This window comes from Lampetra fluviatilis, chromosome 2 (assembly GCF_964198595.1).
Source record: "Lampetra fluviatilis chromosome 2, kcLamFluv1.1, whole genome shotgun sequence".
Classification (NCBI taxonomy): domain Eukaryota; kingdom Metazoa; phylum Chordata; class Hyperoartia; order Petromyzontiformes; family Petromyzontidae; genus Lampetra; species Lampetra fluviatilis.
In genome coordinates this window covers 4,284,971-4,299,078 of record NC_136276.1, presented here as the reverse complement: position 1 = coordinate 4,299,078, position 14,108 = coordinate 4,284,971, and positions in this window count along the sequence as shown.

The window sequence follows — 14,108 nt, the reverse complement described above, 5'->3', positions numbered from 1 at the left end:
TAGCGTTCGATGTATCATGCCACAGCAGAGGATTTGCCTCTCGGCTTTAAAGGGATTTACATGGCGGTATTTAGTAGGGTATTTCTCCCCCCCCTCCCCCACCTTTGAAGAGTTATTAAGCATCAAACATTGGTTAATCCACTGCTCGATGAACCCCTTCCCGGCTTAGTCCGCATAATCCCTCACGCTCCTGCGATGTCATTGAAAATATATTACTGCGCGTATTATTTGAAAACATTGCACAGTGTAGCATTCTTTCCAAAATGAACGGACGTTATCAACCCATGAGAATTTGGCTTTTAAATAACTTAAGAAAATGTATTTTTTTAAAGCCCTGATGAGCGTAAAGGTTTTTAAGATTTCGAGCATATATTTTTTTCTTGAAACTAAGCGTTCGATCTTATCATTCGTAAAGAAAAACTGAAGTTTTAGAGAATTATATTTCTCCTCGGTATTGGCACTGGCAAAACGGTTTAGATGTCAATAGGGGGCAATGTAAACCCATGCATAGAAAAATAGATGCACAGGTCTCCTCGTCATTGCAAAACCAAACTTGATCATCAAAATGGTCAACACTCAACTGCAATCTTAAGTTGACCTTCCAAAATATGTCAAAACAATGGTTTGCGATATTCCATGAAAAATATACAAAGGCACAGGGTCAACACTCAAACAACAGGAAGACTGCATTTACTTTCCAGAATATTCACATTCAAACTGCATGATATACACATGTCAACAGTGTTTGCAGAGGGATCAGTGTTTTCATCAAAAAGCTGAAAACAATATTCGGCTTATTTTTCAGTGTGAAACACAACAGTGAAAGGAAAACATCGATGTTCCAATGTTATCATAAAGGTTAACATCGACGTCAATACATCGATAAATCGGAACCAAAAACGATGTTACCAATGTATCTTTGTTTTTTTTTCCCATCCCTAACCACAAATTATATTTTGGGTGCTGGCATCTTCAACAGTAATATATTCGAGTACATTTGGGCAGAGTATATGTGATGTATTTCATAGGGAAATTTTTGCTTGTAATTGCAGATTGTTTTTTGTTGATGCTGACTCGTATTGCAGGAACCAGTACTAGAATGTAGTACATGTTGGTCATAGGTGAGGAACTTAATACCGCGCTATTTTACAGGGTGTTCTTTGTGATAGTGCTCTTGCTAGCACGCAATAGGATACCTTATTGTAGGATCCATGCATTTTTTTTACACCGGTGCACACGACCAGATGAGTAAGGGCTGATAGAAACCTTGATGTTACTCGCATGACCTACGACGTGAGGTGGAAGTTTCTTATTTCTAGATTTGAAGCTTTCGTGACTGCAAGGATTCATACTCTTAGTTTTTTCGGTAAAGTCACGTAGGTAAAAAATGAAATTAAAATTAATAATAATTATTATTATTTAATTTTTATTTAATTTAGTTTTTTCGGTAAAGTCACGTAGGTAAAAAATGAAATTAAAATTAATAATAATTATTATTATTTAATTTTTATTTAATGTTTTACCTCTGTGACTTTACCGAAAAAACTAAGAGTATGAAGTTTCTTATCTCACCATGGCAGCAACACACACGGCAGCTTCTGCGCGTATGTGAAGGGTCCTCAAGATTCTAGCAATCATGTCGTGATTGATCTACTTCTTGCTCATCAAATGCTGTGTGCGTGCAAGGACATGTATCTGTGTGTGGGAAAGTGTTTGTGTTCAAGTGACTTGAGTGGCAATTGGCCATGACTTGTGAGAGGCAGCATTTGAAAACAGTGAATCAGCCGTGAATTCTGACGTTCAAGTACTTGAAGCTTTATTGTTGCATACAATAGATGTGGATTGAAACGTACATTAGTTTGCATGTCAAATAGGCAAATTGTTCCATCCACCCAGATAACTGCATTGTATTTTTTTATATGTCAGTTCAAGCCCCAGACAATATTTATCCTGTGTATCATGTTGTGATGATAATCCTCAGCAGCAGTGTTCTGTCCATGTCATGCCAATGGTATGCTACTCTCATTATAAAATTGAATTTTTAAGAAAATTATCAAACCAGTTCTCCATTGCCATTTCTTCTGTAATTTTGATCCTGTTCACCTTAAATAAATGCCCTAGATCTACAAACCCCTTTCTGTTTTAATTTTGTATTCATATTACGAGTATTTCCTTTTCTTAAGCGAACACGTTGTTGTTCAGTGCACCCCTACTACTTTCATTAAAGTCCAACATTTCAGGACTTATGGAGTTAGCATCATTGTAAGCTATGTTAATTTTTCATGATGTGTAGAAACAGGGTGAATACTCACAGAAGAAAAGACCAATTACAACATATTCTTAAAGGGGGTAAGGAATATTCTTTAATTTAATTATCCCCAACAGTCTGTTAGGCTATAATGGGGATCTTTGTGGTGGCAATTTTCACGCATATCTAAGTTAACACAAGCAGGGGAAGGGGACACTCGATCCTCAGTCATGCTGGCGTTAGTTGGCTCAAATCAACCCAGTTCTGACACCACTGTGGTAGCAATCATCCACCAAGGACCCCACTCAAACCCACAAAGGCCGGGTCTCGTCTAGCTGATGAAGGTTGCAAGCTGGAATGTCATCATCGCTTGCAACTGGGGTTGGCATCGTGACCCCCCCCTCCTCCTGACACCTAGGGGAAATGGGTGACAGCGACTCATGCAGATGCTATGGCTGCTTGGTTACACAGTCCACACTTCCTCAGAAACCATGGCGAATGAAGGAGGTGTTCCGGCTAGTTATAGTTAAAAGTAAGCCGCAGGCCCACTCCCGCCGGATACAACATTCCACGTTTAAGAACAAGGAGGCTTACTGCAACCTTTGCTGGGAGGTTCGGGGAACCTTACTGAGGAAACAAATACCTTTTTAACACCATGAAAACAGTAACTAGCAGCATCACACCTATCGCCATCCTAAAGGAGAAGAATGGTGATCTCATATCCGGCTCCCAAGAATAGGTTTGCAGCTTTGCTGAGCATTTTTGTGAAGTCTTGGGGGGGGGGGGGGGTATTGGAGTAAGTAGCCGCTCCTTGTGAGTGGTTCGTTGGTGTTGCCATCTGTTTAGGATGTGCAAAGGGCGATCCGGAGCTTGAAACCAGGTAAAGTGCTGCTGAGAGATTTCCTCGCAAGTGAATTGCTGAGGGAGGGTGGCGTTTGTGTGCAGACTGCCCTATTTGACATCATTATAAATGGCTGGTCCACAAGACGGGTTCCTCAGAATTGGAAAGATGCCCTGGTGGTCGTAATTTTTTAAAAGGGGGACTGCACTCATTGCAACAACTTCTGCCTCCTCAGTGTGGTGGGAATGGTCCTGGAAATAATTATTTAACATCGCCTTGCCAGACATACTGAGGAGAAGATTCTGGAGCCCCGATGTGGTTTCAGACCAGGGCGGTCCTGCATGGATGCAATTTTCTGTGTCTGTATGCTCCAGCAGAATTTCTACAGGACCTACATCTCTCCTATATTGACCTGGTCAAAGCCTATGATACCATCAATAGGCCATGGTTCTGGGTTATTCTTCAAGATTTTGGAGTCCAAGACCATATGTTCACATTCATTGGGAACTTGTATGTATGGTAACTTCTTTCCCGCCATAAGTAGCCAACCATGCTAATCGGAGGTATTCATGCAGCTGCTATGACAGCTCTGGATACTAGACCTAACCAGAAACCTGGGCAAATGGAGGAGATGATGACTTATGGAACATCCCATGCCTGCAAATTAGAAAGCTACCACAATCTTACCTCATTGGTTTAAAGTGCCTTTCAATCATATAAGGAAAACTGGAGGTTGCAGGTAGGCTGAGAATAGCCTCACTCGCCCATGGTCACAAAATATCTTTAATACCATCAAGAGGTAACTTCCATGACCACCACTATTTACCACCAATGTGGAAATCAGCCCTCTGACTCCCAGGGTTCAGTCTGTCCATTTTCTTAGCATTTCTGTGAGGTTTTAGGTTTTCGTTTTAGTAGGGGTGCCCCTCAGCCCAAATAACACCATCCAGTGGGGGGGGGGGGGGTCTGAGAGCCTGCTGGAGAGATCTGGGGCCTGAGACCAAGTAATGGATTGGGTAGTGATGACTCCCTCAGCGAACTGCTCAAAGTGGGTGATGATGTGTGCAGGGTGCTTTTCATGACATCATCAGAAATGCAACAGAATTGGTTCTGCAGAATTGGAAGAAAGCCCTAGTGATACCCCTTGAAAATAAACAGAGCAGCTAAAACACAGCAGAGTCTAGCTTACAGCAATCAGTTAACATATCATCTTGGCCTGTCCTGTAACCTTATGCGAGTATTTTTTTGCTACTTTGCATGGCCTGAACGTGCACCTAGCCAGACAAACATGCCGTGGTGGCATCACTGCCAATTATTGCTATAGAAACCTGCAGGAACAACCCGGGGAGTGCTCAGCTTATGTGCTGTAAATTGCCTCCCTATCTCTGATCTATTCAGTGGCAGAGCATGGTGCTCCAGCATGGTTCAGGAGCTTGTACACTGAACCTCTAGATGAACAATTAAATAATGCAATGCGCATCATAACCAGAACACTGAAACCGACACCAATTTCCTGGCTCCCTCTTCAAACCAACATGTTGTCACCCAATATCTGCAGAGAGACGCAACTGCAAGGGAGTTTACACGTTTTCTTGCCAACAACAACCACCTACCCATCAACCAAGATCTAAAACAATTATCTCGTCGCCGACTCGAATCCAAATGCCCCTTCTGGGATAGCGCTGTCGCCGTTACAGAATCTCAACCAGATCCAGAAGAATGCTGGTGAACCGAGTGGACCAACGCAAATGTCCAGAATAAACACCACATTTGAAACCCAAATATTGCGCCTCATGGCTTTGACAGAATATCAACAGGCCGATGTGCATATCTTCATAAATATAAATTTTAAAACAAGCCACAGTGCGATTGTGGCCATGCAATCCATGCTATGGAACAAGACGTCTGCGCTTCTTCAACGGAGGAACAGCAAAATTACTCAAACTCTCTCCTGAAGTTATCTCATCGCTAGTAGATCTCAACATTGACATATAGCCTCTGAGCCTACGCAATTATGGAATAATGGAATAAAATGGGAAAATAGCTATTGTTTTGTGCATATGGGTGCAAAACATAAATATTTCTGGTGATTCATTTGCTTTATGTTGGAATACGTTCTTTAGTGTTGATCTCCCATGTCATCGGCTATGGTGTGAAATTTCCACTGGGAGGCACTGGTGATATTTAATGACGCTACGAGTATTCCATGAAAGTTAAGAAGTGTTGTTATAAAGTGCATCAATAAAATCATAACGTGTCCATCTCGTGCATTCCTCTTCCAGACGGCACTGCCCAACCTAAATCCAACAGGAAGCAGCCATCTCTGTCAGTTGACCTGCCGATTGTGTATCTGGTGGTCAGGTGGCTATCTCAGGAAACTCTACAGTAAAACTTGTAAAAAAAAAACGAATCCAAAAATGAATGCCAACCAGCTAGGGAGAAAACACAACCAGTGTAAACAAACTATAGGACTGTTTTACAAAGTTTAGCTTTCGCTTATTGCAGCCATTATTAAGGTGAGACAACAAAAAATTACATTTTATTTTATTCTTGGCAGGGGCTGACAGTTGATGAATACAATGTAAGTCATTGAAAAAAGCAGCTCACTCGCAAAAACTGTATTTTTTTCAAATACAAGCATTTTAATCCATACACAGTGGAATCTACCAGCACTTTGTATGGTGTTGGAATCAGAATGGATGTGGCTTGCTATTGGAAGCAACCAAAGATAATTTGTGACGTGCTGAACAAAATATAATAATTATCATAAAAAATACAGCCCTTCGTCAAGCCACTAATGTATGAAGGCATTCTCATACTTCTCCAACACACAAAGTGCGAACCAGTGCTCAGGTTAGACAAAGCTGATCATGGTAAACTTGTGCATAATAACAAACCAGTTATTTAATAATGAATCCGTAGCCCACGATTATTTTGTTTTTCACTGCATAAGACGGCTCGATATATAAGTGCGATCACAACTGTACATTTTTCATGACCGAAATATATTTTTTCAACAAAAAAACGTATATGGCAATGAACTGTAAATGGGTGTACAATCAACATTTTAAAATGGGCAATTACTATACAATACAAAGCTGAGCACTGTATATCTGTATTGACAAGACTGCAACTCATGAAAATTAACAAAAAAATACCCAAATATTTGTTCCCTCAGATCCTCTTTGAATACCATTTCATCAGTGTCTTGTGGCTGCATAATTCGAACAACCCATAGCCATTGTGATGTTTCACTGCAGTGATTATGAGGCCTCAAATATTGAGAATAATAATACCATACATCATATCAGACACTGAAAGCATAAACCTATTTGTTGTCAACATACCATAATTATATATTGCATTGATACGTGACTCGGGCCTTTTTAACCAAAATGTGTGGCTTATCTGCATGCAAACGTTCAATATAGTCCATGGAAAGCTGAAAAACTATACATATCAGATGTTTTAAACAATGAGTCCAGTAATGCAGTAATTGCATTGTGAAAGGTTGTGTGCAAACGACAAGGCTAAGTGAATAATTGCATTGTCTGCAATAAAATATTTGATATTTAAAGGTTTAATGTATTCCGACAATTGTGTCCTTACACAATAATGCGCGTTTCTTTCAAATACACAAACTGGGTAAGCCAGTCCATTAAGTGGTTTTACCCGCAATGTTAACATTTAATAATCCCGATTATACATGCAAGAAAGGCTCACAATATAGGAGATTTCTGCATTGGGATGTTTTTACAATTCCATTTTAAGGAGTGCTTAAAAACTTAACGGACACTGTAGAACAAGAAAATATTAGCTGAAATCACAGGGTGCAGTTAATGAACAACAAAAAATGTATATATCATTCAAAATAAGTACATTTTATTTATTTCATTTGTATTGTAATATTTTAAAAATTACATTTGAAAAAACAATGACTTTGCTGTATTTAAATGTGCCTGTCTCAGAAATGAATAGGCATTGCAGTGACGATTGACAGGTGTATGCTCGTGAATGTATCCAATAGAAGCAATAAAATGCTAGCACTTATCTCGAAGGTGGAACCATGAGACAAACAAATTGACGCTTGTAATCCTCCTGCGCACTAATAATTACGAGGTGAAAATACATGCTTGTTGATTGTAATGTTAGAATGAAAGAAACCACCACATTTTTTGCAACATTTTCCAAGTGATTTTACAGGAATCATATAAATCACAGCAATCCGCCACAGTGGGCACGATGCATGAGATATATGTGCAACATAAGAGTTCATTTTTAAACAGTGCGAGATAGCCAACAGTACGGACATTAAAAATAATGCTTTTGCAGCCTGTGTGAGCAGAAGCAAAGAAGTGATCTAAATGCATACAATTGTAGAGGAGTAAAATGGGGACGTGACGTCAGGTGTGCCGTTCAGGGCGATGACGTCACGTCTCCTAGGGTACTTAAGGGATACCCCGTGACGTAAGCGGGGTCACTGTGGGAACGGGTAGATTAAGCAGGGTGAAGAGGGAACCAGGGGTAGAGAGAGGGATCGAGTAGGGAGTCTGGGGAGAAGCCGGTGGTAGCCGTAGAGGTGCTTCTCTCTCCGGTCGGTGGAGTCGGCAGAGTCCACGATCCGACACGAGAGAGAGAGACCGGAGCTAGCCGACAGGGACCCGGACTCAGAGTAGGACCCCTAGCCCCTAGGAGTTGTGTACCCTGTGTATTATTGATAAGCTTTAATAAACCCTGGCGAAAGCACTTAACTTACCTCCGTCTCCGAGTACGTCCGTCGGAATTTCTCTACACAATCATGGGAGACTGTATCATACAGCAAACCCTTTCTGGAGTGAAGGGCTTGTAAGGAAGATTAGGGGGCATATAGTATTTAGCCAGTACTGCACGGCACCTCTTTGTCAAACCTCCAATACATCACAAAGCATTTCCTCCACTCATGTCCACTGTCACTGCTGTAATCTCCTGTAAGTTTGGACTGCCGTATGGAATGAAGCCGGCTGATGGAAAATGCATTTTAGTTTTTTTGTCAGTGCCTTGTACGTTATCCTGATAACATGTCCTTCTCACTTACAAAGCCTGGATTTTATATTCTCATTGACCCTTCCTTCCCCTTTCCTTCCTCTGATGCTTTGGCTCGAGACTCTATCTGCATTGATTTCTGAGAATCCTTCACTAACTTACATTCACAGATTTTTTTTCATTTATGTTGGCCATCATGTTCCACAGTTATCCTGGGGTACGATCAGTATAGCTTTCACTGGTGATGTCTTGTTGGCTTTCAGATTAAAATGTTATTCTTTCCCATTTTTGTTTAGAGTAAGTGCAACATCATCCCATTCAATTTGCAATAAACGCAACATTTGGCCTGCATTTCAGGACTGTGCACCTTTATAATATATTCCCATATGTTTTAGTTTAAAGCCTGAATGCTGCTTGCAGTAGGACCAATATTTTCAATATGGATTGGCAGATAATGCTTACTCAAGAATGCTAATGCTCACGTGAGCCGGTCCTGGGAAATGAGCGTAAAATTATTATGAGGAAGAAGTATCTTTTTGGCTAACCATCGAACAAAGATGGTCACTGCATCGCGAACTTTCAGATGCGCTTATGTGACCGTCTGGAACGCTCTTCCTTACAATATTAGGAAGCTCTGCATTTTTAATCATCTAAATTGAAAACACATTTCTTTCGGACTGCTTTTTGTGTTCAGTTTGTTGCCCTTTCCCTGCACCTCCGATTAGCACGGTTGGCTACGTACGGTGTGAAAGAAGTTCAATATACGTTTGCATCTGAGCAGAAGTTTTCAAAGATTAGCTGACCAGGAAGCACTGCATTGTCACGTAGTGGACTATTTTAGTCACTAAATTTGTGATAGGTGCTCTTGATGGCCTCAGTATATATCTCATTTAAATGTAGTGGTAATTTGTCATAAACTATGCTCATTAAACCAGTTAACCATGTCATGTTGCCCTGTTCCAATCACATTTGCCACTACCTATTATCATTGTATCACACCACTACTCACACTTGTGCTGTATGTAATCACCATAAAACCTTTAAAATATATATATAAACTAAAAAACAAAAGTGGGATCTGGGAAGGACACAACTCTAACAAGTATGAAATATTGAATGGTGATGGAATGGGAGCTAAATTAGTTGAACGCACACGAGAGAACAATAACCCTGGATATGGAGTTACGAGATCTGTCAATAAAACGGATTAAAGCATCGCAAGACCTTAAGTGATGGTGACGGCTTCGGGAAACCTTCATCCAACAGTGGATGGATTGTGGATGATACTCATAATGACGACTTTTGATGAGTGACTCTTCATAGCATATGAATACAGCCTGGATTTATTTTTAATTTAATTTGTTCAAGGTGTTTTTCATGTTTTCATATGCATATATGGTATGTATGAAAACGTGCATATTAAATAGCTTGCTTATTTTATTATTAAAATTAAACATGTCTTTATCTGAATGAATAGAAACCACAATACACAATTTCCTTCGTGCCATTGGCCTTATATAGTTCGTATAACAAGCATCATATATTTCAAAAACCTACATTCTGAGAAAGCTTCTAGTATTTTCTATTAAAACATTCCAAATAAATGAAAACCATATGCAGTGTATGCTCAAATAACAATATTCTGTTAGCATATTGAGTGTTTTGAATTCGTATCCTTATAACAAATGAATTGTCAACTACCCAGTGTATTAATAACCAATACACACCACGGCACTTCCATACACAAACAAATGTATTGCAGTGCACCAAAAACACTGCTATTTATTCTATCAACCAATAGCCAAGAAGGCCCTCGGTTTTATTTTACTCAAACATGAGAAATGCCTTAATGAAAGATTTGTTTCTGGGGCGCCAACTAAAGCTTGCCTACCAGTCGTGCTGATTGCTTTGTCAGCAATACGCGGGCTACATAATGCATCAGGGGATGCAGCTCGGCTCTCAGTCACCAAATTAGGAACTGGATGTGGGCCGAGCTCCAATGGTGCAGAGAAACCTCCAGTGGAGTCTTAAATATCTGAATGGCCTATCATCAGCCAGACGATTGACTGTTGAAAGATTTAACCAGTTCCACCTCTTTTCTGCACTGCTTCATGACATTTAATGCTTCGTGTGCTGGCAAAAACTTGGCACTTAAAGTGCGCATATATGTTTGAAAAATGAAGTTTCTACATATGTTTTCCTTCACTCTCTTTTTTTACGGGTTTGTAATTCAAAAATATCGTTGCTGTTTAACGATTTGTCACTGCACAGCCCATAGAATATAAATTCACGTGTTATATTCATTATAGCTGTTGTGCAGTATTGTTGATTTTTAAGCCTGCTTTTCCTATAATTTACGACTAAAGTTTCATGTTTAAAAACAGTTAGCCCAAATATTTTGGGAGCAGGGCGATTTTTTGTAATTATGTATTTGGCTTGGTTTTATGATGAATGCAAGTCATCAAATGCTTAAACAAACTAATGCAATGCACCTATAACATACCAATATATTTTACATGTGACGGACTTTACATTAATAGCAATACATAACGTATGACTGCACATAAACCATTTAAAATGTACGCACCCTAAACCAACCCTTGTCAGAATTAGTAACAACATAAATTCACGTTGTTTCAAGTAGAGTACAGTGAAGTACTGTATTATACCACACGATCAATAATACTTCACAACCCTTTGTAAATATACTGCTGGATGGTGGCCTACCTGTGCTGTTTCAGTTTTAAGGATTGCTTCATCATAATTCACCATGCTGCTCAAAGTGGGTTTAAGGGAGGAACCAAGACTTCAGATATCACTCGTCACAAACATCACTTACTGTGCATACACATAAGGTCGCCAGGTTATCCCGGTAGTATACTAACCATTATCACAATGCTGCAGTATTAATATTTTTTATTGTTTTTACATGAAGGTGTGTGTTAATAGAGAGACTTTCCATTGCATACAAGGCGAGGGACTGTGAACATACACCCTCCGTTTGCACTATTTGCCTGAAACAAGATATATGCTGTGCAACTGTAATTGTGATCTCTCACGTGACACTTTCTTGGATGTTATATAAACCTCATCAACTCTTCCACACATCTCTCTCTGTGGCGACCAGGTGGAAAACGAAGTACTGTATGGTGATGAACACTACACATCCATAAAACAGTATGCTGTTCACTTCAGAAAGTCTATGGAAAAGTCAGCATCTTTGTTTATCAGAAATGGCTGAGACTAAAATAATCCGGGGCTGATTCAGGGAGAGTTTGTTACCACACTTTTGCAGATTTTCTGGAGTTAGCCAGAAATTGTGCCAACGTAAACCCACCAAATTTCGTGTCATCTTCCACAGGCAGGAGGTGAATTACTTGGTTCATTGTTTAACTGTTTTGCACGGGAATGAAAGAAATCTAGACCTTTCGGCTGACCCTGGCCCATAATTGAAATATTTCGGATTTTAAATGTCGAGTTGTATGCATCGACTGCACTATATCCGTGCTAAATTGACCTTTTCAGCCCTTCTACATCACTAAATGCACATCAGTTTGGATTCCCCACCGATGTCAAAGAAAGCTTATGTACAGTATGCTCCATGTTAAATGCAGTGACACGTTATGGCCTGATGTACAGTATATCTGCTTCATAGTAGGGACCCTTTGTGCTGTAGTTTTTAAATGACAGGAAGCCTGGGCAAGAGAACTAAAGCACATGATGTAACATCGATTCATTGCGAATGACAATGCAGGCCTTTGAGTTTTCCATGAGAAGCCGAGCTCGTTAAACCCAAATATGAAATGAATGCTTTCACAAAACATTTACAAAAATACGCAAAAGATCTTATCACATAAATCTGGCATGGCGCAGCACACGCCGAATACATAGAAGCTCTCGTAAAAAAAACATAAGGGCTTACAATTCATGAAGTTTAAAATATTAATTAGTTTTTTTTTTATGGGCGCAATGAAATAGTTTTGAAAGTTAAAGAATGAGTGGCATGAAGAGCAGTGGAGAGACCCAAAATGCTAAAGTTTTTTTTAAAATATATGTTGTTCTAATGCAGTACAGTATATGAAAATAAAAAAAAATGCACATTACATAAAACACATTCCTCGTGCACGAGGAAGAAGAGCGTTTCAATTTAAAGCTTTCGTGACTGCAGGGATTCATCTTCTTGGTTTTTTCGGTAAAGTCACGTAGAAGGGAAGTAATAAAATAATAAAAAATAAAACATAATAAAATGAAACAATTCTCACGACGTTGTGGCCGAAACGTCGTGAGAATTGTTTCATTTTATTATGTTTTATTTTTATTATTTTATTACTTCCCTTCTACGTGACTTTACCGAAAAAACCAAGAAGAAGAAGAGCGTTTATATCTTGTTAAAAGCATATAAATATGAAGTCAATCCTGTCTTGTACTTGGGGTGTGTACAACATCAAACTTTTTCAAACATTCGAAATAAATGATCCCTATCCGCATGGTATGCTACTCGTGGTGGCGGTATACAAAGACATGTTTTACAAAACACAACCATATTAGACCCAAAAAAACAATGGCCGTTACCGCCCATAAACTGCATGGCAGAAAACCTCATTATTGTTGTGAATGTTTAGATAACGTTCCAGAGGTGTGGACTCGAGTCATGTGACTTGGACTCGAGTCAGACTCGAGTCATGAATTTGATGACTTGCGACTCGACTTGGACTTGCATAACAATGACTTTGTCCCACCTATGCGGTGGAATGAGAGTGATATTTACCAGGTAATTTTTGGATGATCTTTGAATACCTTCTGTAATTCATAATCTGCCATCACTGCATGACATCAGCTCCTCCTCCGCCACCCTACAAAACAACCCAAGAGTAAAAGGTTTAAACCTCACTACCCCATAAAGCAGAGGTGTGGACTCGAGTCATGTGACTTGGACTCGAGTCAGACTCGAGTCATGAATTTGATGACTTGCGACTCGACTTGGACTTGCATAACAATGACTTTGTCCCACCTATGAGATGTGGACTCGAGTCATGTGACTTGGACTCGAGTCAGACTCGAGTCATGAATTTGATGACTTGCGACTCGACTTGGACTTGCATAACAATGACTTTGTCCCACCTCTGTAACGTTCAAATAGACATTGCATCATGAATGGTGGAAAAACATAATTTTATGGAGGGGAGCGTGGGGGGGACAAGAGGGTGGGGGCAGAGAGCAAGCAGATCACCAAGCTCGTCGATGTCCGTCATCCAACCAACATCGACAGCGGAGACTTTGCTTCTTTAGACGACGTTGCCCGGCCCGGCCGGGTGCCTCGTTCCAGATCACGCCAGAGCCCTGCAGGACTGACAGACCACCACGGTTGTCCATGATAGAGGGTTCCCTTTGGTTAGATCGGGTAAATGTAAGTGTGTCGTCAAACCCACCACCACCCGACACAGCCAATTAGTCCAGGTTTGTCACGTAAACAAAACATGCCAATTTGTTACTAGTTCAGCACACAGGCGCGTTGGAGCGTAGACCCGCAGCATTTACTCGCAATTATAAACGTTGCGTTCTCGAAATCCTACGTGTTAAACTCACAAAGAACGTGGAGACACAAGAAGACGGGCAGAGAGACGTGAAGAACGACATAGAATGAAAAATGGGCAGACAGAAAGACAGAGATACAGACAGAGAAACAGACGAATATGGAGATACACACGGAGTGACATGGAGAAAGATGGAAATACATGAAGAGACACGTATTGCCCTATCAATAACGGAACTACTGTCCGCTATTTTTGCGTGAGGGCAGTGCCTGTGTAACGGTTAAGTGTGCACATGATGAATTGTACGCAGGATCGCTGATAGAAAGTCGACCATTGGTTCTTTCAGAGACAGGGGGAGAGGCAGCCAATGTACGGGAGTGAGCATCTCAGATGCGCGTGTCGTTCTGAGCGGGCTTGTGTTGAGCAGACAAAAAAAGATCCACCGTGGTTCATCGCTGACTCT